Raw genomic sequence first — 20,065 nt, 5'->3', positions numbered from 1 at the left:
ATAGTATTTCACTCTACTGGCACTGTTATTTGTATGACAAATGGTTGGACAGACACCAGTTAATCTCTGCACACCTCCAACTCTGATGTGGCAGCTTCTGCCGGAGCATCCAAATAATCAAGAACAGCTAACAATACAGCCACGCTGTCACGAGGGGCTGAATGCTGGTATTTTATCAAGGCTGATCCCCAAATCAATTTACGCAATGGATTTTTTTTTGGTGGGGGAGGGAGTGCATGGCAGGAAAGAGCATCATAAAAACACTAAGCTGCAGCTTGCAGCTAGGCAGATAGGCCACGCTCCTGTAACACAGAAATGAAATCATCAATACAACTACGGCATTAATGATTTCAGAAAGCTCAGTATAGTTTATAGATTTTCTTGATGGCAAAATCCGAACTGCAGCATCATACAGAGCTGTCAAGACTGTTTGTTATGTTGTAGTGGAATACCGCATCGCCTGCCGTGAATCGCGAATCCCATTTTCCCCTCAGATGGGAGAGGGAGGTGGCTTCTTTTGAGTCAGTATGAGACAAGGTTTCTCCCCCTTCTTGAGAAACAAATGAAGCATTGTATTTATCAGCAGTCCATCAATAGTAGCGTTATCTCATTGGTTGTGTCAGTAACATCCTACTTCCTGCATAAGTCAAATGTATTTCATCAGGCCAGTCTTCCAAGAGCAGCAAACCCCTCCGAGCCCTGAGCCTCCTGGAGTTTGCCTTCTCTTGCATTATTTTGCAACTTTGCAACCAAAAGTTTAAACTTTTCATTAAAAAACAAACAAACAAAAAATGTCCACTTCAATAAGAAAAGCAACTCATGGGAAGAAAAAGAAGAGATGCAGATGGAGAACTGAAATATTGCAAACTGAAAATATTGACAAAGATTTTTATATTCATGCAACACAGTTGTGTGTACTTCGCTACAGCTCACACCTTTTAAATGATTAACCCCAACACAATCCCACTTGATTTAAGAGCAGTTTCACATATAGTAGCAGTAGTTAAGATAACTTCCTCTCATTTGCTGTTAAAAAAGTTAAATGGAAAATAACCATCACATTACGATCCAGCTAAACCACAATAAAAAACATCTTTTGTATGAGTGCCAAAGGTCAAGCAGTCCCATCATATTTAAAGGTTACACAATACCTTAAGTGCCTATTTAGATTACAGCTTACAAAGACAAGTGGAGTTTTCACTCAGTTCTCTTGTACTTGGTTATGCAGGCCTTGACGTCGTACAGCACGTTGCCATTTCGTACATATTTGTAGGCTGCAGCAACCCTACAGTAATCTATTTGGATCATCTGCACTCAACACATAAAAGAGAACAAAATTTTAACAAACAGATGCTGAGGTTCACATGAGGCAGACACCAATATGGTGAATCAGGGTGGATGCTGCAAAGGGTCTTAAGAGCAAAAAGCAGCAGCTCATCTTCTGTTGCGATGTAGCAGAGGAAGCTGCTGGGAAGGATGCCATGGGAAGGGGACAGGCCAAGGGAGCAGTCCTTGTGTCCACCTTCATCAGGGCTGCAGCAATTGAGATATAGGGTTGTGAAAGTGTGAACCTGTCTTAGCTGAACAACCAAGACAGGCGACAACACTGGGGGTAAGGCACCATGCTCACAACACAACCGACAAATGGAGATGAAGCCCAGAGCACGTACTGCAAGACCTAAAAATGACACTTTTCCCCAGTCACAGTGACATGGAAGGTCAATGAGGACCTCAAGGTTAGCCTCATGAGGACGTGTGCACCCAGTGTCCTGTTTGGATGGAGAATACAAAGCCACGTGCAGATGAACGCCTCCGAGTCAGCTACAGAATGACAAAGGATCCGTTTGCAGGAGTCCACATGAGATTGTTCAGAGAACACAGCCAAGAGGAGAAGGGCACTTGACAAAGCAGGAAAAGCAACAAGAATTTTCTCCAAAAGGCCTAAAAGATCCCCAAAGAGGTAAAACATTACAGGCTGCAGGCTTGCTGACAGGAGAAAAGAGGATGGAGTATGGAAATGACTAACGTAACTGGAAGAGGAGAAAAATCACCCCTAACAGCGAGCAGCATTTGGCTGAAAACAAAACCCAAGTCAACTCTTCCCTGTGTCTGGGAGATGGATACCTTTACAGGTCCTTCTTATGAATGGTTAACCATTTTGATCCTTTCAATTTAAGTTATAACTCAGAGTATTTGTTCTTCAAAGATATTTGTGACAACACAGCATTAAAAACTGCTCAGCTTGTTATCACTTCACAGTCTCCTGTAAGAAATTTAGATAACTCTGTTCAGTACTTAGTCCCTCACTGGAAATTATTTCCGATTATATCACGTATCAGCCTTCCCATGATTTTGCTCAGGATCAGTATGAGGTTAAATAATACACAGATTCTTCAGCATCCCTTTCTTCTTTTCAGATATAAGCACAATATCCATTTTTTTTTCTATTTTTTCTAAACCGTTCTCACTGCTATAAGACCCCTTAAAAATTAAATGATGATTAGAAAGCTTCTAAGCCAACTCTGCAATACTCCTGAGCACAACTAATGCGTTTGTGCAGATGTAACATAAATAAATACACAAATAAATAAGTACTGTAGATGGTGCTTAGCAGTTGCTTAGCTGCTTATGAGAAGTAGAAACTTACGGTAAAATAAAATTAAAATTACTTCTTATAAATACAAATTTTATTGCTTTTTCTTTTTAAATTCAGGACTTGGTATTATATTCCTTTGTCAAGCATTTCATTTATACCATGCCTATAATTTGTTGCCAATGAATTTAAATTCCTTTTGCCATCCTTATAAGACCTCACATTCTACAGACCATCAATTTTTTCTAACAGCTTTTATTTTCTTTATCAACAATTATCATTGTCTATCTACTGATTCATATTCACTGCTATCATGTTCACTATCCTTCCAGTTCACACTTTCCTGAATTGTTTCCTTCACTTCCACTCTTAATCATATTATTTAAGACACAAGCATTCTTTTGAGTGGAGAAACCATATGGTTTTTGCACCTAAAAAAAAAAAAAGTATTTCCTAAGCATCTTCAGATTATTCACATAATTATGTTTAACCTTTCCTCCCACATAAATTATCTTACTATTGATCGTGGTTATAAAGAACAAGCCATTTAAAAGCCGAAAATCTGTGCATATATAATATATATACACGCACACGAATTGAGAACTGTGCTGTGTTAGTTCAAGGCAGAATTAGACTTGTCTTGTACTACACAATCTCAACTTTAAGCACATGCCTTATTGCCCAGGTGGGACTAACAACATTGTTTTGTACTCTGTACCTCCCAGGCATCATAAGGTATTAACACGACCCCACTGTATTCTTCTAAACCATCAATCAGTCCTCTAAAAGAAAGCAGAGGCTCTCCACCTTCTGCATGGAGTTGACATGCAGGTAGTCATAGTAATTGATAGCACAGAAAAAACATGACACATAATAGTACAAGATTACTGTCAGAATACTGTGCAATCAAATATAATAAGGGTTGTTGGACTAGCAGATTCTTCCTTTTATTGTGCATATGTGCATTTATGCACAAGTTGAGGACTGCTTGCTCACCCAGAACCAGGAGGGGAAATGAGGAAACCTACCCCCAGAAACATACAGCTCAGATATTAAACAGGGATTGAAAATTTTCCTTGAAAAACTCTCATCCTTTTCACAGTGCTTATTTTAACCTAGTCCATTCCTTCTGTCCTCTTGCAAAAGAAGTTGGGCTTCTTACTTGAATTGCCATTAAGGAGACTCCACAGCATTTGACAGTTCCTTTTATTTGCAGATAATAATCTCGATCTCCTCCCCCGATACACAAGTAGCAAATGTTCATTTTGGATTTGTCGATCAAGAACTCAGGCTTCAGCGTCCTGCACTGGTTGATATGTTAGGGCAGAACTACAAAGCTCTGAAAAATGGTGTATGTGGCAGGGACTGTAAGAGCTAGGAAGCAACAACTCCCAGGATTTGAACAGGGCAGCTGCCCTTGAAAAGACAAAACTCCTCTGTACCTCGCAGGGTCTTTGCAACCTCCTTCACTCCAACAAATCCTGTCCTCTTCACTCACTGTAAAGTAAGTTTCTTGTATATTCAATGTCTTCCTACAAGCAGGACCAAAGCACAGAACAATTTTCACAAGCAAAGCCTCAAAGAGACCAACCTTTCGGCTTCTGTGTTGCTCAAAAAATCATTTTGGATTTTTTCCCAGCTGCCGCTTCCTTTTTGGATGCAGTGGAAATGCTCAGGCTCTGGGGGACAGTTTATGTCAATCTTTTTTTTTTTTTTTTTTTTTTCCAAAAGTATTGCAGGTTAAACTTGGGGCCTAACAACCTTGACTACATCCCTTTAAATTTTTTAGATGAGCCATTGAGTAGCATTATGACAAATTATGGGACCTGATGGTATGTAACCAGAACATCTACGCCAGTTAAAGGTTGTGGAGGAAGAAAAAGCCTAGAAGAAATATTTCTGGCAAAAAAGAAACTTCTTCCTCTTCATTAGTAGAAGGAATTGCAGATGGTGAAATACTTCGATTAACCACAAAGTAGGGTTTACACAAGGGCTGTATTCACTTGAGACAGAATGTAGAGGATGAGTAGCGTGACAAGGTCACACTCCCTCTTCTGCTTGGGGAGTTGTAGTGACAGGTGAAAATCTCTGAAAATCATTTTTGAGAAGCGAAGTTGCCTTTACATCCTATTTTCTATACTTCTTTGCTATCAGGCTTCATGGTGGGGATCACCTGTATGAAATGAACATTTCCATTGGAGTCCATCTACCCCTGCCTTTATGGGCTGAAAGCATCACGCAGCCAGCTGTGATACCAACCAGCTGGTGAAGAAGCTGTGCTGGTATCTTGCAGGCAGAGAAGCAGCAGTCTAATACTGCAAGTGCCTCTGGAAAAAATTCTCCCAGCAAAGAATTAAAAGTACATCAGAAAGAGAATAAAGAGTTCATTATTAATAGATTATTTGCAAATATTTTCTGAGTGTCATCAGCTGTTTACTGGAGAATGGCTTTTTAATAGCATTCATAAAATATAGAAAAGAAAAAATCCTGACAACTATATTGAAATTTTTATTACTAAAGGCGGTTATTGATATGGTTAAGAAAAAAGCAAAACCCTAATTCCAATCTCCTCTATATCTGCTTTTCCATGCCACAGTACAGTAAGTGATGGCTCGGAACGTATTTTGTACCCTTTAGCCAGCAATAAACTAGAACATTGCACTGGAGATCTTTGGTACAATTTGCAGCAGCAGATCTGAAGATGACCTGCCCTCAGGAATGTCAGCCATAGCTCACAACCACATATCCACAAAACAGCGCAGGTCCCAAACCTCACTGATCCTGGAGTAAAAACACCATCTCCTCTAACAGGCCTTGACTGAGTAAACAATACAGTGACTTTACAGACTTCTCCTGCTCTACTTACTAGTCCAGTTTTTTTTTTTTATTATTTTTTTTTGTCTTTAAGAGCAGCACACAAGTTGAAGCCCAAACTTTCACTTCTGCAATGAAATAACTCTCCAGAATTCAGGCATATCCCATTCCTTCATAGGGCACAAAGTCTGCTACCACATTCTACCTTCTCACTCAGCATCAGTGAATCAAAATGTTATCTATAAGCAACAGTGACCTCATTATTAATGAGAGTTTTGTTGGCAAATGGTATCTTATGGTATACAAACAGTTTGTGAGAAATCATAAATAGTAGACAAATAATTAAAAATGCATCTATTTTCACATTCTGCTAATAATCACTATGGATCCTCACAACAGATTTTTTATATCATCTGGTTTAAGCATTAATTTACTTTTTAACTTACTATTAATTACATTAAGTACATATTAATCCATGTTATTACAACAAGGTTTGTTCCAATTTAATTAAATATTGAGGCCTCGTGTACTCTATGGACCTTGGGTATGCTGCCTAGCAAGTGTGGATTTTCTGTAAATAATTCCTCAGGAATCCTTGGTAACATTTTAAAGAGCTTGATTATGGACTACCTACCATGAGTAGATGAGTGCTTAGTTTAAATCTCACTGACATATATTTTACTTCTGAGTAAAACTTACAAGTTTCATACTTGACAAGGATCAATTTAGATGATTGTATCTTACACCAAAAACTCAGCACTGGAGAGTTAATGTATGTGTTTTGTCATAAACAGGAGGAAATCAAGTTAGCTCAAAGCAAAAAAACTAGAAACCAGGAATTTGCTTCACAGTTGAATTTGCTAGCATCTGTAGCTTTAGACTCTATGGACAAAAACATACACAATTATTCACAGTATTTCTGTGGAATCTCTCATCTGAGACTCCACCTACAGAAATAATATGTATTGAAACAGATTTGAATTTCAACAATGCCTTTTCTAAAAGGTATATTCCCCTCAAAATCCCATGATTACCCAACTATTTTATATACGGTTTTACAGGTGCCTATACACCGAGTTTTGACTGCACAACATCTTTGGCCCTAGGCAGAGAAGGAAGCTCATGTGGCTGGGTTACATTGCACATGCTGGAACATCAGCACCACACCTAGAGCACCTCCTCTTCACATAAGAAAAAGTCAGGAACTTGCAGCTGAAGTTGAAATAAGAAAATCAGACTATAAAATTCTCTTACAGGTGATAGCTGATTCTTCCAGTTGTGTAAAGTCATGTTAGAAACAACCTCCCACATTCCTCTGCAACTGAGGAAGACACATGGCAAGAGTGCACTGTGAGACTAAGGTAATGAGTTACTGGGAACGGAAAATACATTTGATGATTTCCTACTCATTTTTTTTTTCCTTTTAGAATTTGAAACTCAGCGTATCCTTCAACCAAACAAGATCCAAATAAAGAGTGCTGAGAAAAAAAAAAAAAGTAAATTAACAGTACGGGCTGTGAGACATCTACAGAGCCTGCAAAAATGAACATTAATGAACAGAAAGACATGTATCGGTCACTGGATAAGTACTGTATGATTTCCTTCACTAAATCCACCTTTCTAAGCTCAGACTGCAACATTCATGTGATAAACAGCATGTCTCACCATAAAATCTGAATTGGTTTTTCAAAAAAAGTTATTTATAACTCCCCATTCACAGCCTACTGACTGGCAGCCATCCAACCACAAAGTAATTATGTGTCTGACAATGATGATATTAAGCCCAAAGTAATAGGATAGCTTTCAGTTTTAAGGTTAAGTAAATCATGAACTGTACTTTTATGTATAAATATGTTGCTTAAAGCATTCAGGTTGTCTTGAAATAGGCATGTTCACTTTGGTGTTTTGTTTATCACTACAAGGTATTACCTTGGCTGAAAAGCATCAGCATTTGGGACAATTTAGGGTAACTACAAACCAGTTACCGTCACTAGCAATTTTTAAATAATAATTTAGAAACTAAAACATCTGTTCTTCCCCCTTGAAATACCACCTTGCATGACAATTGCATACTGCGCACACAACCACTGAAGCCCCAAGAGGAGGAGCTTTGGGAAGAAGAAATAAAAAGGGAGCTCAGAGATAGCTGCCAATTCCTTGTCAAATGAAGCAGAGTCAGAAATACTCCAGCCTGGCTTTGTAATCCATCACCACGAACTGCAGCACTTCCTCCCCAGATTAAAAAGACAGATTCAAAGCACTGGGGAAGGAGGCAAAAGGGAAGTCAAAGTCAAGTCAATGCCGTATCAGTTAGAAAATACCAATGAAGAAGATGTGTATGTGGCGGTAGAGGCTGACAAGCTTTATGCCAGCAAGCGTCAAACATAGCCTTCCCTGGGATGTACCCTGGAAACACAAGCCTGCCGGAAAGTATCAACACATGGTTGCCTTCCATTTTACTCTTTTTTCCTTTAAAACAGATTTTTCACACATTTCACAATCCCATTCAATGGAAATCAGCCTCACCAAACTGCTGATGTCACTGCGTATACCATGGTGTTAAACGGATTATGAGATGCTTCTCCCAGTCCTTAGAAAACTGTCCTCTAGAGAAAGTACTTTTTCCCATAGATAAAGTTGGTAGCAGGCACAAACTGAGTCTTACCAATTAAATAAAGTCATTAGGGACAAAGATTTGGAGCTTCTAAACGTTCATCATTTAAGGTCCTCCTCCTCTAGGCAAGTCAAGGTTTGCGCAGGCTAATATCTCTCTGCTGGTTGCTGGCACAGGGGTCAAGCACACAGAAGTCACCAAACACACAGATTTAGAAGGCTGATTTCTTTTCCAAAGGAGAAGGGGAAGAAGATTCTCATGGCTCTTGTGGGTTGCCTAGTAGTAGTAAAACGTTAGTACAAAATAACACACAAATCCCCCCCAAACCAGAATATGGAGTTTCAGACATCAGCTGAACCCAAAGTCAGTGGGAGAAAACTGAATAGCTATATTTAAAAGAGCAAGAAGCCACCAAGAATGTTTTATTTTTACTATTAATCCTGGTTTGACCCTTAAATACGAAGTCAAAACTGATATTAAAGAACAGAGGAAACCAAAATCTTTTAAAGCTGCTTTTAAAGGGGTAAGATTGGCCAGCATAGGATTAGTTTTACCACTAACAGAAAAAAAAACAAACACTGAACAATAATTCAATTAAAAGGGAAGCAATAAAAGAGGGCGAGGGTCAATAAGGAACATCACTTGCAAGTTTAAGGAGCACTGAGCTTTTGTTCCAATCTCACCTGCTGAGGCCATGCTGTAAATTCTGTTGGACCTCAGAATGAAGCAGTCCCTTGCGGGAGATGTTTAGAGGCAGAAACAGCGACAGAAAAGGCTGAAAGCCTGCAACGCCTTTTGCAGGACTGCTCCATTATTTCAGCGAGCAGTAGACAGGTAGGGCATAATTATGCTGACATGCAGAAAAAGAAATTTGGGATGCCACCAAAGTACTTCAACTGGCTCTTTTCACTGATAGCCACAGCATGACTAGCAAATACCAACCCAGAGAAATGTGAGCTCTGTCGGACACATGGCTGATGCGATGTCGTGCTTCAGCCTGCTTTAAAGTTCTTGCTCTCTCTGAGCATCACGTGTGCAGACACGAGGTTGCTACTGGGCAAAGAGTCCTGGCATAAAGCATTCTTCTTACCTTATTCCCTGAATTAAAACATGACATGTTGTATGATATTCAAATATGAGAACAGATTTGTGGTAGTGGAACAATAACCATCACTTAGAACTAAATATTTTGTTATATGGTGCTTTGTGTTAGATATGCACGTCTTTCAGGATTGTCTTCTCATTTTAGGAGGAATCTGAATTAAGAAAGATGTGACATTTTAATAGGCAAGAAATTAATGGAAGCCTAATCAGCCTCTAAGACAAGGAAATGTAAACCAAGCACCCAGCTACCGACCCCTTCCCTTGCTTCTTTTAAAGCATGCAGATTTATCCTCATTACGGGATTTGAAACAGCACTCGCTCTGCTTAGTAATGTCATCTTTGTGCCATTTGCAGACAAACCCAATGCTCGCTAGAACAGGCACCAAAAAAGACACGTTCTTGCAGTCTGAAGGTTAAACTGGATTAATTTAGAAAACCTGAAAATTGATACACTATAATTTAACATGTGCTCAACATGTGTGCTCAGCAGCAACTGAAATGAAATATCTTAAACATTATCAAACGTTACATCATTAAATATAAATTAGATGGAAACAGGGGAAAGCTAAAAATTGACTAGGAGTTCAGATACTCTAAATGGCTAATATGTCCATTTTTCACCTGAAGCCCTCTCCAATACAGTTTTGCTATTAAGCAAAACCTAAAGAAAGGTAATCAATTCCAACTAAAAAGCACTTATCGTGGAATGACTGTGCGTAAGGCACTTCAAACCACTGGCTGGCTGCCAAAGCCCAGACAACAGCTATCAATGTTTCTGACTATCACAGGAGCACAAGGGGCCATGCATAATTGACTAGAAGATGGGCTAAAACTGTGCCCAATCAGTGTGTGATCAAAAACGCGTGGAATATTCAGCGCCACTTGATTACATGGAGGCACGTCCTTTCACTCTCCTCATGAAATCTCTTCAAGGTCCAGAGTACTGTAATAAGATCATTACTGTCAAGCGGTACGAATCGCAGGCAATGAGTCTTGGGATAGGAAGTCATACTTCACAAGCTCCTCTGGTCTTTTTTTTTTTTTTTTTTTTTTTTGTATTTTACTGCGTGTTGAGGCAGCAAGGCGACGAGGTGACAGATAATGATCACATCACTGTGTGGCAACTAGAAAGGCACTTTTAAGAAAGAGCACAGAGAAATCAGCTTAAGAGAAACTCAAACTTTTTTTTTTTTGCTTTTTTTTCCCCTCAAAAATTAAATAGAATTAAACTGTGCAGTATTCTCCTTTCATGAATTGTGATTTAATGTCATTGAATTTAATCATTTGATAGATTTTCATATTACACCAAAGCCTATTACCTCACAGACAAACGGCCAATTTCCTCCATCTCACACTCACAAAAGAAACCTTTATTAAATTTTTTTTTGGGGGGTGGGGGGAAGTGGTGGAAAATGTCAATGATGAGGTCTGTTGAAGTTTTCTTTTTACCTACTCCTTTCACTGGAGTTGCACACTACATGCAATGCATAACATCTCTCAGAAGTAGCCTATCTCTATAAAGAGAAAGGTGGAGGGACTGAAAACAGTAGATTAAAGCACGGAGTATAAAACAAACATGCAGCAAGCTAACTGCTAACATCTCATGCACAGCATGTGTATCTGCACTATAGACTACAGATGGAAAGAAAGCGCTTGCTCACAGAGTTTGACAGCTAATATAAGGCAAACATTTAATTAAAACTTGAAAAAACAACACGGGTTTGAAATGACTGACCGGTCAGGAGCTAGAAATAAAAGGAGGTCTACATTACCGTTAAGGGTTGTCTTGCAAATAAATGTGTGACACTAACACCACACAGCATAGAAACTGGAATTGCTCCAGTTTCTGCTTTTTTCCAAATGGTTAAGGCTGCTGTGACTGCACGACAATCTGTGTCTACAGCAGAGCAAATCCCGCACCACAGCTCCTGCCTGGCATCTCGCTTTCAGGAACCCACCATCCAGTCCTGGTTTGTACCTTTCCAACACGCACCATTTGGAGACTCCTCCCGAGGGCAAGATGTGATACCAGGCTGCACACGGCCCAGCACGTTGTGCTGCACCAACGCACGGCAATGACACACTCCATGGCAGCGCAAGAACCAGGGGCACACAACAATTGTGACCACACAGAGCTGCCACTGCGAGACGGGGTCCAGGGCAGGTTGAATATACCCAGCTCACCCCAACCTACCCCTGAAAATCACCGTGCGTGGAGACTGACATCTGTTACTGCACAGAAGTGAGAGACGCTTCACGTCCCACTGCTGTTCCTCAGGCCTAGCGTGAGGAGGCTGAATATACAAGGTGTACTTGAGGGCACTCAATGCTCAGACCAGGTCTTAGCCCTACCAGTATGCTGAGTAGCACTGTATATTCCTCAGTGCTTATCCATAACTGACTAAATCACCTGTGTTTTAGTTCTATTAGTTTTACTTAGTTCTATTTATTATTTAACAGATGACTAACATCTGAATCTTAGATTCTGTTTTGTGTGTGCTCCTTGATTCCTAGTTCTTTGCAACATAATGCCAAGAGCATGTTTCATACATCTAGGGCTAGGTTGGATGCACTGACTACATTCCCCCTTGAATTCCAGGTTTGAGATATACATGGCCAACCTCCACAATCAAGCCATTGTCACTAATTTCATGTAACATGCTATAAACAAAAAAGCATGCCTGTAATATACCCTGTGCCTTCTAGAGCAAACTTCAGTTTAACAAAGAATGCTGTGGGGAAGCAGAGCACACTAAGGGCCACCACAGATCACAGCATGAGGTCCATGTAGTCTGCTGTGCTTTAATCAGCAACTAGTAGGGGATACCTACAGAAAAGAACAGCACATATACAGTAATATGCACCCTGATATACCTTCCATGGCAGCATGCAGTTTGGGGACATCCTGGGGGGGGGGCTGTAATCTTCATTTTAATAGACCTTCAGGTATTTATTATATTTGTATGATCTAGCACAGACAGTAGTTCTGCTTTAGCTGCTTAAGGTCCTCTGAATGAAATTGCTTAGGACTTCCAAACAAGCTGATGAACCCAAACGCACAGAAAGCTGAGGACAAGGAATTTTTCATAAAATAAATCTTTCTTCCATATCAAAATAGCTTGTTCAGTTAAATTGAGACACCTTGACTCAAGACTTCATGTATGTAGTGAGCTGGAGCTAATTTATATTTAATACAATGACCCCCCTCCCCTTTTTTTTTCCCTCCCCCCATTTACTATACCTTCCTAATGCATAATCATCTTGGTTTATATTTTTTTAGGAATTTTAACTTAGGTATATAGATTCATAATGAAATTACATAGTCTTACTCTCTGGAAAAATAGGCAAATAGCTTTTAGAATAAACACTTCAGTAACAAAATGGGACTAACTTCTGGAGCAGTATTAATATCTTACAAGTACTTATTGGCATATTGTAAAACACCATCTTGTGAACATCAGGAACCCTTTTCCTAATCAAGATCTCCATCTCAGGCTGACAGAGTAGGTCTAGGAGAGACACTCATTACCTGAAGTCAGGTAGTGACACTAAGGTGTCACTTGGTTTCTTTCACTTATAAAGCTACTTAAAACTTCTCCTTTTCCAGAGACACCAAGCCATAACACAGTGCAGCACTTACACTGAGGATACACAGTGTAAGGATACCTCTGTCATCACAACGTAGCATACCTACGACACTGATTTTTCATTGAAAAGTAGGAAAAAAATAAGCTTTATCTGTCTCCAGATATCCAGATACACTAGTGCATACAACCTCCACCAGTTCATTCTGGGCCTCATCCTTTCCAGAATCCTCTTTTCTGCTGACCACCACTGCGCCACTTCTCCTTTCAAGCAGGTAGGCGGAACATGCAGCCTCTTCCGACCCTGAGCTAGCAGCAGTTTTAAAGAGAAGAAGGAATCTTTCAACTTGTTTAGCCTGCAATGAAGTAGGTTAAAACAATAGATGAGCTTCACCTCCCTTGTCTTTCACTCCTCAGCATCAACATAAATGTCTTTCAGCAGCAAACCTTTCATGTCAGATAGGCTGTGACGACTAAGGCTGAAGGTTTCCCAACAAGTGACCTTTATGCCTTGGTTGAAAGTAAGTCTCTGAAGATTCGGTCTAGATTTTATTAATTTCTGTCCTCCTGTTTCTCAGGTGTACAGCAATTGTCCAGTGCTGTATCTCCTACGAGGCAGTGAATGACGTTACTGATGAACACTGGAATTACAACTAAAGGATGTTTTGACACTGAATGGGTGGTAACCTCTGAGAGGGTTGCCGTACGCTTAAATCAAAACAAGCTTTTGGCATTATGGCCAACACATATGATCACATCCTGTTGATTAAGTTCCCATGTAGACAGAGAAAGAAAATGCATTGTGCTGCTTTTGCATTCTTTTTAAATACTAAGTATAACCAACATTGCAGTCAAAATGCCCCTTTTGTATCAATCTCACTTCAAATACTGCAGAACAGTGCTCTTTCTGAAAACTATGCAACATTTACTTCATAAACTTCAGGCACTTAAGAGACCAGAAATAGAAACAAATTGTTCTCACCAACCGTGCATCATGAGATGCATATAAATACTGTCTAACAGGACTGAAACCCACTACACCCGTGCATGACGGGCCTGCATTTTTTTTTTTTTTGTCATTGTTGTTTTTTGAGAGGATAAAATCTTGTTAAGGTATCACTAAGTGCAGTTTAACTGCAAACAAACAGGCATGGAAACAAGGAACAACTCATCTCCTCTGCTGGGCTATGCCCAGTCTTAACCCTGGGCTGGGCTGCTGCTACCAGCAGAGGCTGAGCACTCAGGTGAGGTGCTGTGGGGGGGCTGTGCAGCTGGCATGGGCTGACAGCTACCTTACTAACAGCTTCTGAATTGACCTAGCTTTAATTAACATTCATCTGTCCACATGTAGGCCACTGGAATATTTGGAGAGTAAAGGTGAGAGCTCCCCCATAATGCCATACAGCAGTAAAGTTTTAGTTTATTTTCATGTTTAGCCATCTCAGTGTCTCCAGACAAATATCAAAAACATTCCTTCTTACTTCCATGAACACCTCTGTATCTACTCCTATTGCACACTGGGTTGTAATTATTGATATGTAATTTACAGGAACCAGGTAAAATAACTAGGATGACAAGATTACCAGGAGTAATTTTTGCGGAGTTCCTACAAGGCAACAAGCATTTACTTGTACAACCTCAGTAGTATACTTAATTACCCTTTAACAGACTGGAAAGAGCTTTTACTTGAAGTTTTGGTGGCAGCATTACTTGAAGCAATGCAATCCATCTAACAGATTTGTTCCAAAGGTTACGAACTCTTTAATAGGTGAGTAGCTTTGCCCTCCTTGCAGCTGCAGGTTAAGATACTACATCTCACATCTTCCTTCCAGAGAACAGGGAGTGACGATGCTGTAACTTTTTGTGCTGGAAAGGTTTCTGAACATGCTGTCCTCTGACAATGTCAGAAGTTTCTTCCAGACCATAAAAAGCCAGGAAAAAATAAAAATAAAGAGCACAAAGTAAAATATATATTCCTTTGTCATGGTGCTTAATTCAATTGATTAAAAATAAGTATTAGCATTAACAATGCCAAGTCCAGCTGTCAAATGAAGGATCTACTCTCCCACAAACACTACAGCTCATTGTTTTCATCTGTTCCATGCAGCAGAGGTGTCTCCACTAAATTTCCAGAATTCCCAACTAACGCTTTTGTATACACAGATAGAGGTATTTCCATTTAGATCAGTGTAACCACAGCACACTGAATAGAACTCTGCACCCAAGGGAAGTACGTTAAAATTGTCTGGAGGAGACTATGCACTGACCTGTTTACAGAGCCAAGCATATTTAAATCAGTTCCACAAATAACACCAGCAGGTAAATCATGGGGAAGCTTGAAGGATTAGACTAAAGAAAGCTTAGGGTGAGAAGCTGCAGGTAAAATGCACATTTTTTTTTTCATGCATCATATACTACACAGTCAGTTAACTGCTATATTGCTTTCAATTTACACAAAATGTCAATTTTTCAGCTGTTATACAGTTTCCAGACACAAACACTAAGACCTGCATTTCCCTATTTTGCTTTGCCGTTCTGGTTTTAGAATGCCTGAAAAAGGACAAGTCGTCCTAGAAATAAAGTGCTGTCTCCCTTGGCTTTTTGCACATTGTCTCACCCTCCTGGACTCAAGTCCCCACTCAGCTGACACACTAGATGAAAGCAGTGAAGTCTTTTGCTTATTGCTGAAAGTACAAAGGTCTGACTAAGCCCTATTTTTGCAGCCACAGAAAACAAACAAACATATTTTCATTTCAAATGCAACTATTTCATTTTCAGTGCTCCCTGAGATTCAGATAACAAGAATGACTTCAGTGTTATAACACATGGTGGAGAAGAACACAACAAATACATATATTAGTTTACCATAGGAAAACAAAATCCACAATTTATCAGTAAACTTGGGTTCATCCTAAGCTACCAGCCAGTAAGTATACACCTAGGGTATAGGGCTAGACTGCAGGGATCAGAGAAACACTGGGAAAAACAATCACTTTTACAAGGGGCAGAGAACAAACCATCTTTGTGTAAAGAAAATAGCTCTTAAAAGAAACATAAAAGGATTCTCCTTGTCCTTCACATGTTCTTTAGAAACCAGGGATAAAGAAGAATGTGGAACATGGATTTGCAGAGAAAATACAGAGTTTGGAAAGTTTACCAAGCCACTAATCAAATTTATTACTCTACCATCAATTCCTCTTTTCTCAGGCAATGTCAGCACAAAGGGGAACACCGAGCTATACTTACTTTGCCTACACTGCTGGGAAAGAACATAAATTAAGAGCACCGCACGTGCAGCTGATTTGGATCTGTCTGACTCAAGGAACGTGTTCACCCATCTACCTGGACACAATTAGACTGCTCCTATAATGGATTGAAAAGTTGGCCCCATTGGCCAGAGCTCTAATCATGGAAACATTTGCAAAGTGTTGATCATCCAAGACTTGATGATACCATGCCTTGAGCTTTCCATAGCTCTTGAAATGGGCTTTCTGCAGCTCCAACATGGATTGAAAGCGGGCAGGTTGAAGATGCCATAGCCATAAAGTCTTAAAAATCCTAATGGGAGTAAGAAAAACAAAATACTGGCAATTATCTTTCTGTGAAGAGTACTTACAGGAAAGCTTTTCATTTTTTCTACTTGTTTTCAAGCTGAAAAATGTTCCTATTATCACTGGCTGTTCCATATCTGCGGTAGCACAAGGGTACCAAAACAGATCAGGCTCTGAGCAGCTATTCCTCTTTGAAACACAGCACTGTACAATCCTGCTCTGAGCAAGTATAGACAGCATGGTGGGAAAAACACTGTTGGTTTCTGGCACCTTGCCTAATGTAAGCATTCCTGCTGTTACCCTCAAAAACAGAGGATTTTTTTTCAGTGACAAGTCTTGTGTAGAGAAATAAAAAACCCTTCTCTCTGGGTTTCATTGCACTTGGGAAAATTTCACAAGAACCTGATTTTCCAAAATAAGAGTTGAATTTTAATTTTCACCCAACTGCTGCACAGCTGCTTTAGCATTCTTGTTGCTACAAGCTCCTTCCTAGAAAACCAGTAGGAAGAGAAATAAAGTAACGTGAAATAATAAATCCTAGAAAGAGAGGGCTGTGCATCTGCAGATAGCATGGAGAAAGATTCGGCATAATCTTTATGGAAGGATATAAAAGAGACAAACATCAGTCCTTCCAGTGGCTGACTAATACCACCCTGGGCACACTAGTGTCCATCATCACGACACTTGAATACTTGGGCAGAGGTCAACGATCAAAGCAGGCACGTTCAAGAAGAAGAAAAAGACTGAGAAATGTAGCGAAATTGCTACAGTTTGCTGAAGACCAGGTTTGAACCTGACTGAACCTCACTGAAGCTTTGCTACAGACAGAAATGCAGGAACCCTGAAGTTCTGTTTGAAAACTGACACTTGGAACATACCTGGGCTCAAAGGAAAGCAACATAAAAACTAGAATTACCTGAAGTCATTTAATTCTGGCCCACCATAACTGCCTGACAACACCAGGCAGGTAACACCAGCAGAATCCTTCTCCTCCTATTCACAGTGAGCTTAGGATTTCCAGAAGGAAGGAAAGGAGGAAGATGTAGATCTTCCACAGTTATCAACACAGCTTTCTGTACCCCATGTTCACTAAGCTATCCGCCTTACCTCGGAAATTTGATCAGAGTTGCCAAGGCTAAGCATGCATCTTTCAGAACATTGTCCTTATACTGTTTAATATGGATCAGTCTGCAAAACTACAGTAATCCAGACAAACACCCAGGAAGGTTTAAATCTATGCCTACTGCAAGTGTGGAGGAAAAAAAAAAAAAAAAAAAGAAAAGAAGAAATCTGTCAGGTCACTGGGCAGATTTCTAGATAAGCATGGAAGAGAAGAGAAACTTGACCTTTCCTGAGAAAAGCCTGAATTAGTGACCTGAAAACTACTTCACATCACAAGACAGTCATGAAAATGTTACTTTCCCCACCTTGGAGAAAAACATCTAACAACCTGAAGCATCTGACTACCCTGCCCTAGCAGCAGGCTGGCTTGTGACACAGGTTGTCCAGGGACTGGAAGTATTCCCATTGCCCAGCATCACAGCAACCTCAGAGAGACCAATGCTACCACTATGGTCAACGACAAAGTCTATCAAACATGACTCTTGGCCTGCATCAACACGAGCACCAGAAAATAAGGAAGAACTGTCACTAACAAAGGTTCCAAGAGCCCACATGCCAGAATTTGAAAAAAAAAACAAAAAACAAAAAACAAACAAACAAAAAAAACAAACAAAAACCAACAGCAAACCAACCTCTCCCTCCTTTGTTCGTCTTCATAGAAAAGTACTTTATGGACATCTATAACATGTACACATTTTTCTGAGACACCCTTCTTCTCAAAGGGCAGGGAGCTCGAGCAGGTGTCATTGCTTCTCCTTCTCTGTTGGCAGATAAGACTGGCTGTCCTAACCATCTCCTTCAACCTTGCTAAGAATTCAAAGGCCAGGAAGATTAGTCACCTGTTGAAGGTGCCCAGAGCTCCTCTCAAACATGGCTGTGTGTACAGCTGTAATTATGTTCTTGTGGCCATCAGTCGTTTTTCACTGGGTTGTGCTCTGAGATATTTTAAAGATAAAAGAATTTAATAACTGCTGTGCCCCACCCAAGACAGCTTAAAACCACTCAGGCAACTGTGAACCCCAAAGGGTGCCCATGGCAGAAGACATGCAGCATGATGGGGCAGGTCAACAAAAGCTAACATGCTAATGTCGAGATAGAAAGGCTGCACAAGCAGATGTCGGTGCTCATGGCTACTTTTAAGAACTGCTCATGTAAGATTTGGTGCTGCTCATCAGTTAGTCCTTGCCCTTTTGAAAGCATGTTTATCCCATTTATATGAAGTGAGGCAGTTTTGTAAAGTTATTGTAAAATGATTTCAGACCAGCATGTTAAGATGCTGGAAGAGAAGAAGAGCAAGAGAAAACAGACAGATAAAGGAGCCCCATACTCCCCACTCCAATCAGAAGAGGGATTTCAGGGCAAGGTGCACAACAACTGCAAATCCCCGACTGCTTGCTGTGCTTCAAAAGTCTCCCTGCAGACCAGGACCACACAGGCTCAGGCTCCAGTGACTTGTGAAAATAAGCTCACCAGGAGAAAGAAAACATACATGCATTAACTACTTAGAAAGAGATTTTCAAAGGCTTTTGATACCCAGCTGGTCTTGATTCATATTGACTTCCACAAAATACTTGTGGACAAATGGCTCTGAAAAATCCCCTCTGTAACTCACCATTGAGGTATGAAAATAAGTGGTGTAAAGGGGATTGTTAAAAAAAGGATAAATTAAAAATGGAAGTTTAAAATAAAATTTGGCTGCAGGCCATAACTAGGGGAAACTAACAGTAAAGGTAGTTAAATGACTGCAAAGAGAACACAACAGGAGCTATTATGAAAAAGGCTGATGTGCTTTTTTTTTTTTTTAGAAAAAGGATTTTTATAGATAGTTGAGGAAATAAATTCCGTATGTGATAGAAGTGCAATTGGGAAATTAAATAAATGGAAAATAAGGATGACTAAGTAGTAGTTAACATGCCCCTTCTCAGTTGTATACTATTATCACATCTATTTTTAATGCCTCTTCAGCTGTCTGCAATTGTCATCCTTTTTCAGAACTTGTTCCAACACTCTTTGATACTGATTTAGCTGTTTTTTATTTTATTTTATTTTACTCTCCAATGCTTACAACCACATCTTTTTCTTACTTAACACTCCCTTTTTCCAACAAGGTTATTCCATTGTCTCCCTTTTTCATCTCTCCTTATATGTTGACTCCCCAGTTTCTGAGCTTTCCAACTACCCTTGTTCATCTTTTTTTCTGGAGCTCTTTTGGCTGAATCCTAGCATGTTTCTTTTCTTCTTTTCTAAAGATACAAGCATGTTTTATATCATATCTGGCCACTGTACACATTGTTACTCCTTCAGAAAGGCATTGAACAGCTATAGCAGTGCTCATGTTGGAAATAGTAAGCTAAACTAAGGGAAAAAAAAGAAGTTCTTTTTGGCTTTTGCTTTCTGGTTCTTATAAAAGAACCCAAACATTTAAACTCTCCCCTTTCCTTTTTATCCTCAAATAACATAATCTTTCCCCGAGCAGCTGAATATTCAAACAATAAGGGGCATCAGAAGCATTCACGATTCTAGAGCACAAGATGTGTCTAAGCACAAGAGGTAACACTAGATTTAATAACACTGAGAAAATATACAAATTCTAACATGATGTATAGGCTACTGAGTGAATCTGTCTTCTTCCTTTTTAAACCTTACAAGTATGCCTGTACCTTTCCTTTACCACTAATGATGT

The 20,065-nt window shown here is 39.8% G+C and overlaps 1 protein-coding gene and 1 long non-coding RNA gene across 7 annotated transcripts in view; both read right to left on the bottom strand.

Annotated features, from left to right (window-relative positions):
* AGAP1 (ArfGAP with GTPase domain, ankyrin repeat and PH domain 1) overlaps window positions 1–20,065 on the bottom strand; it is a 361,585-nt gene that overhangs the window by 73,287 nt on the left and 268,233 nt on the right. The window lies entirely within an intron of this gene.
* Window positions 2,695–18,244, bottom strand: LOC118169943. The gene is made up of 2 exons (XR_004752385.1): window positions 14,191–18,244; window positions 2,695–7,460 (listed from the first exon to the last, which is right to left on the bottom strand). It is a non-coding gene; the product is annotated as an uncharacterized LOC118169943 (long non-coding RNA).

This window comes from Oxyura jamaicensis, chromosome 7 (assembly GCF_011077185.1).
Source record: "Oxyura jamaicensis isolate SHBP4307 breed ruddy duck chromosome 7, BPBGC_Ojam_1.0, whole genome shotgun sequence".
In the NCBI taxonomy this organism is placed as follows: Eukaryota; Metazoa; Chordata; class Aves; order Anseriformes; family Anatidae; genus Oxyura; species Oxyura jamaicensis.
The sequence above is the reverse complement of the archived record's forward strand: the minus strand, read 5'-3'. Positions and strand labels throughout refer to the sequence as shown.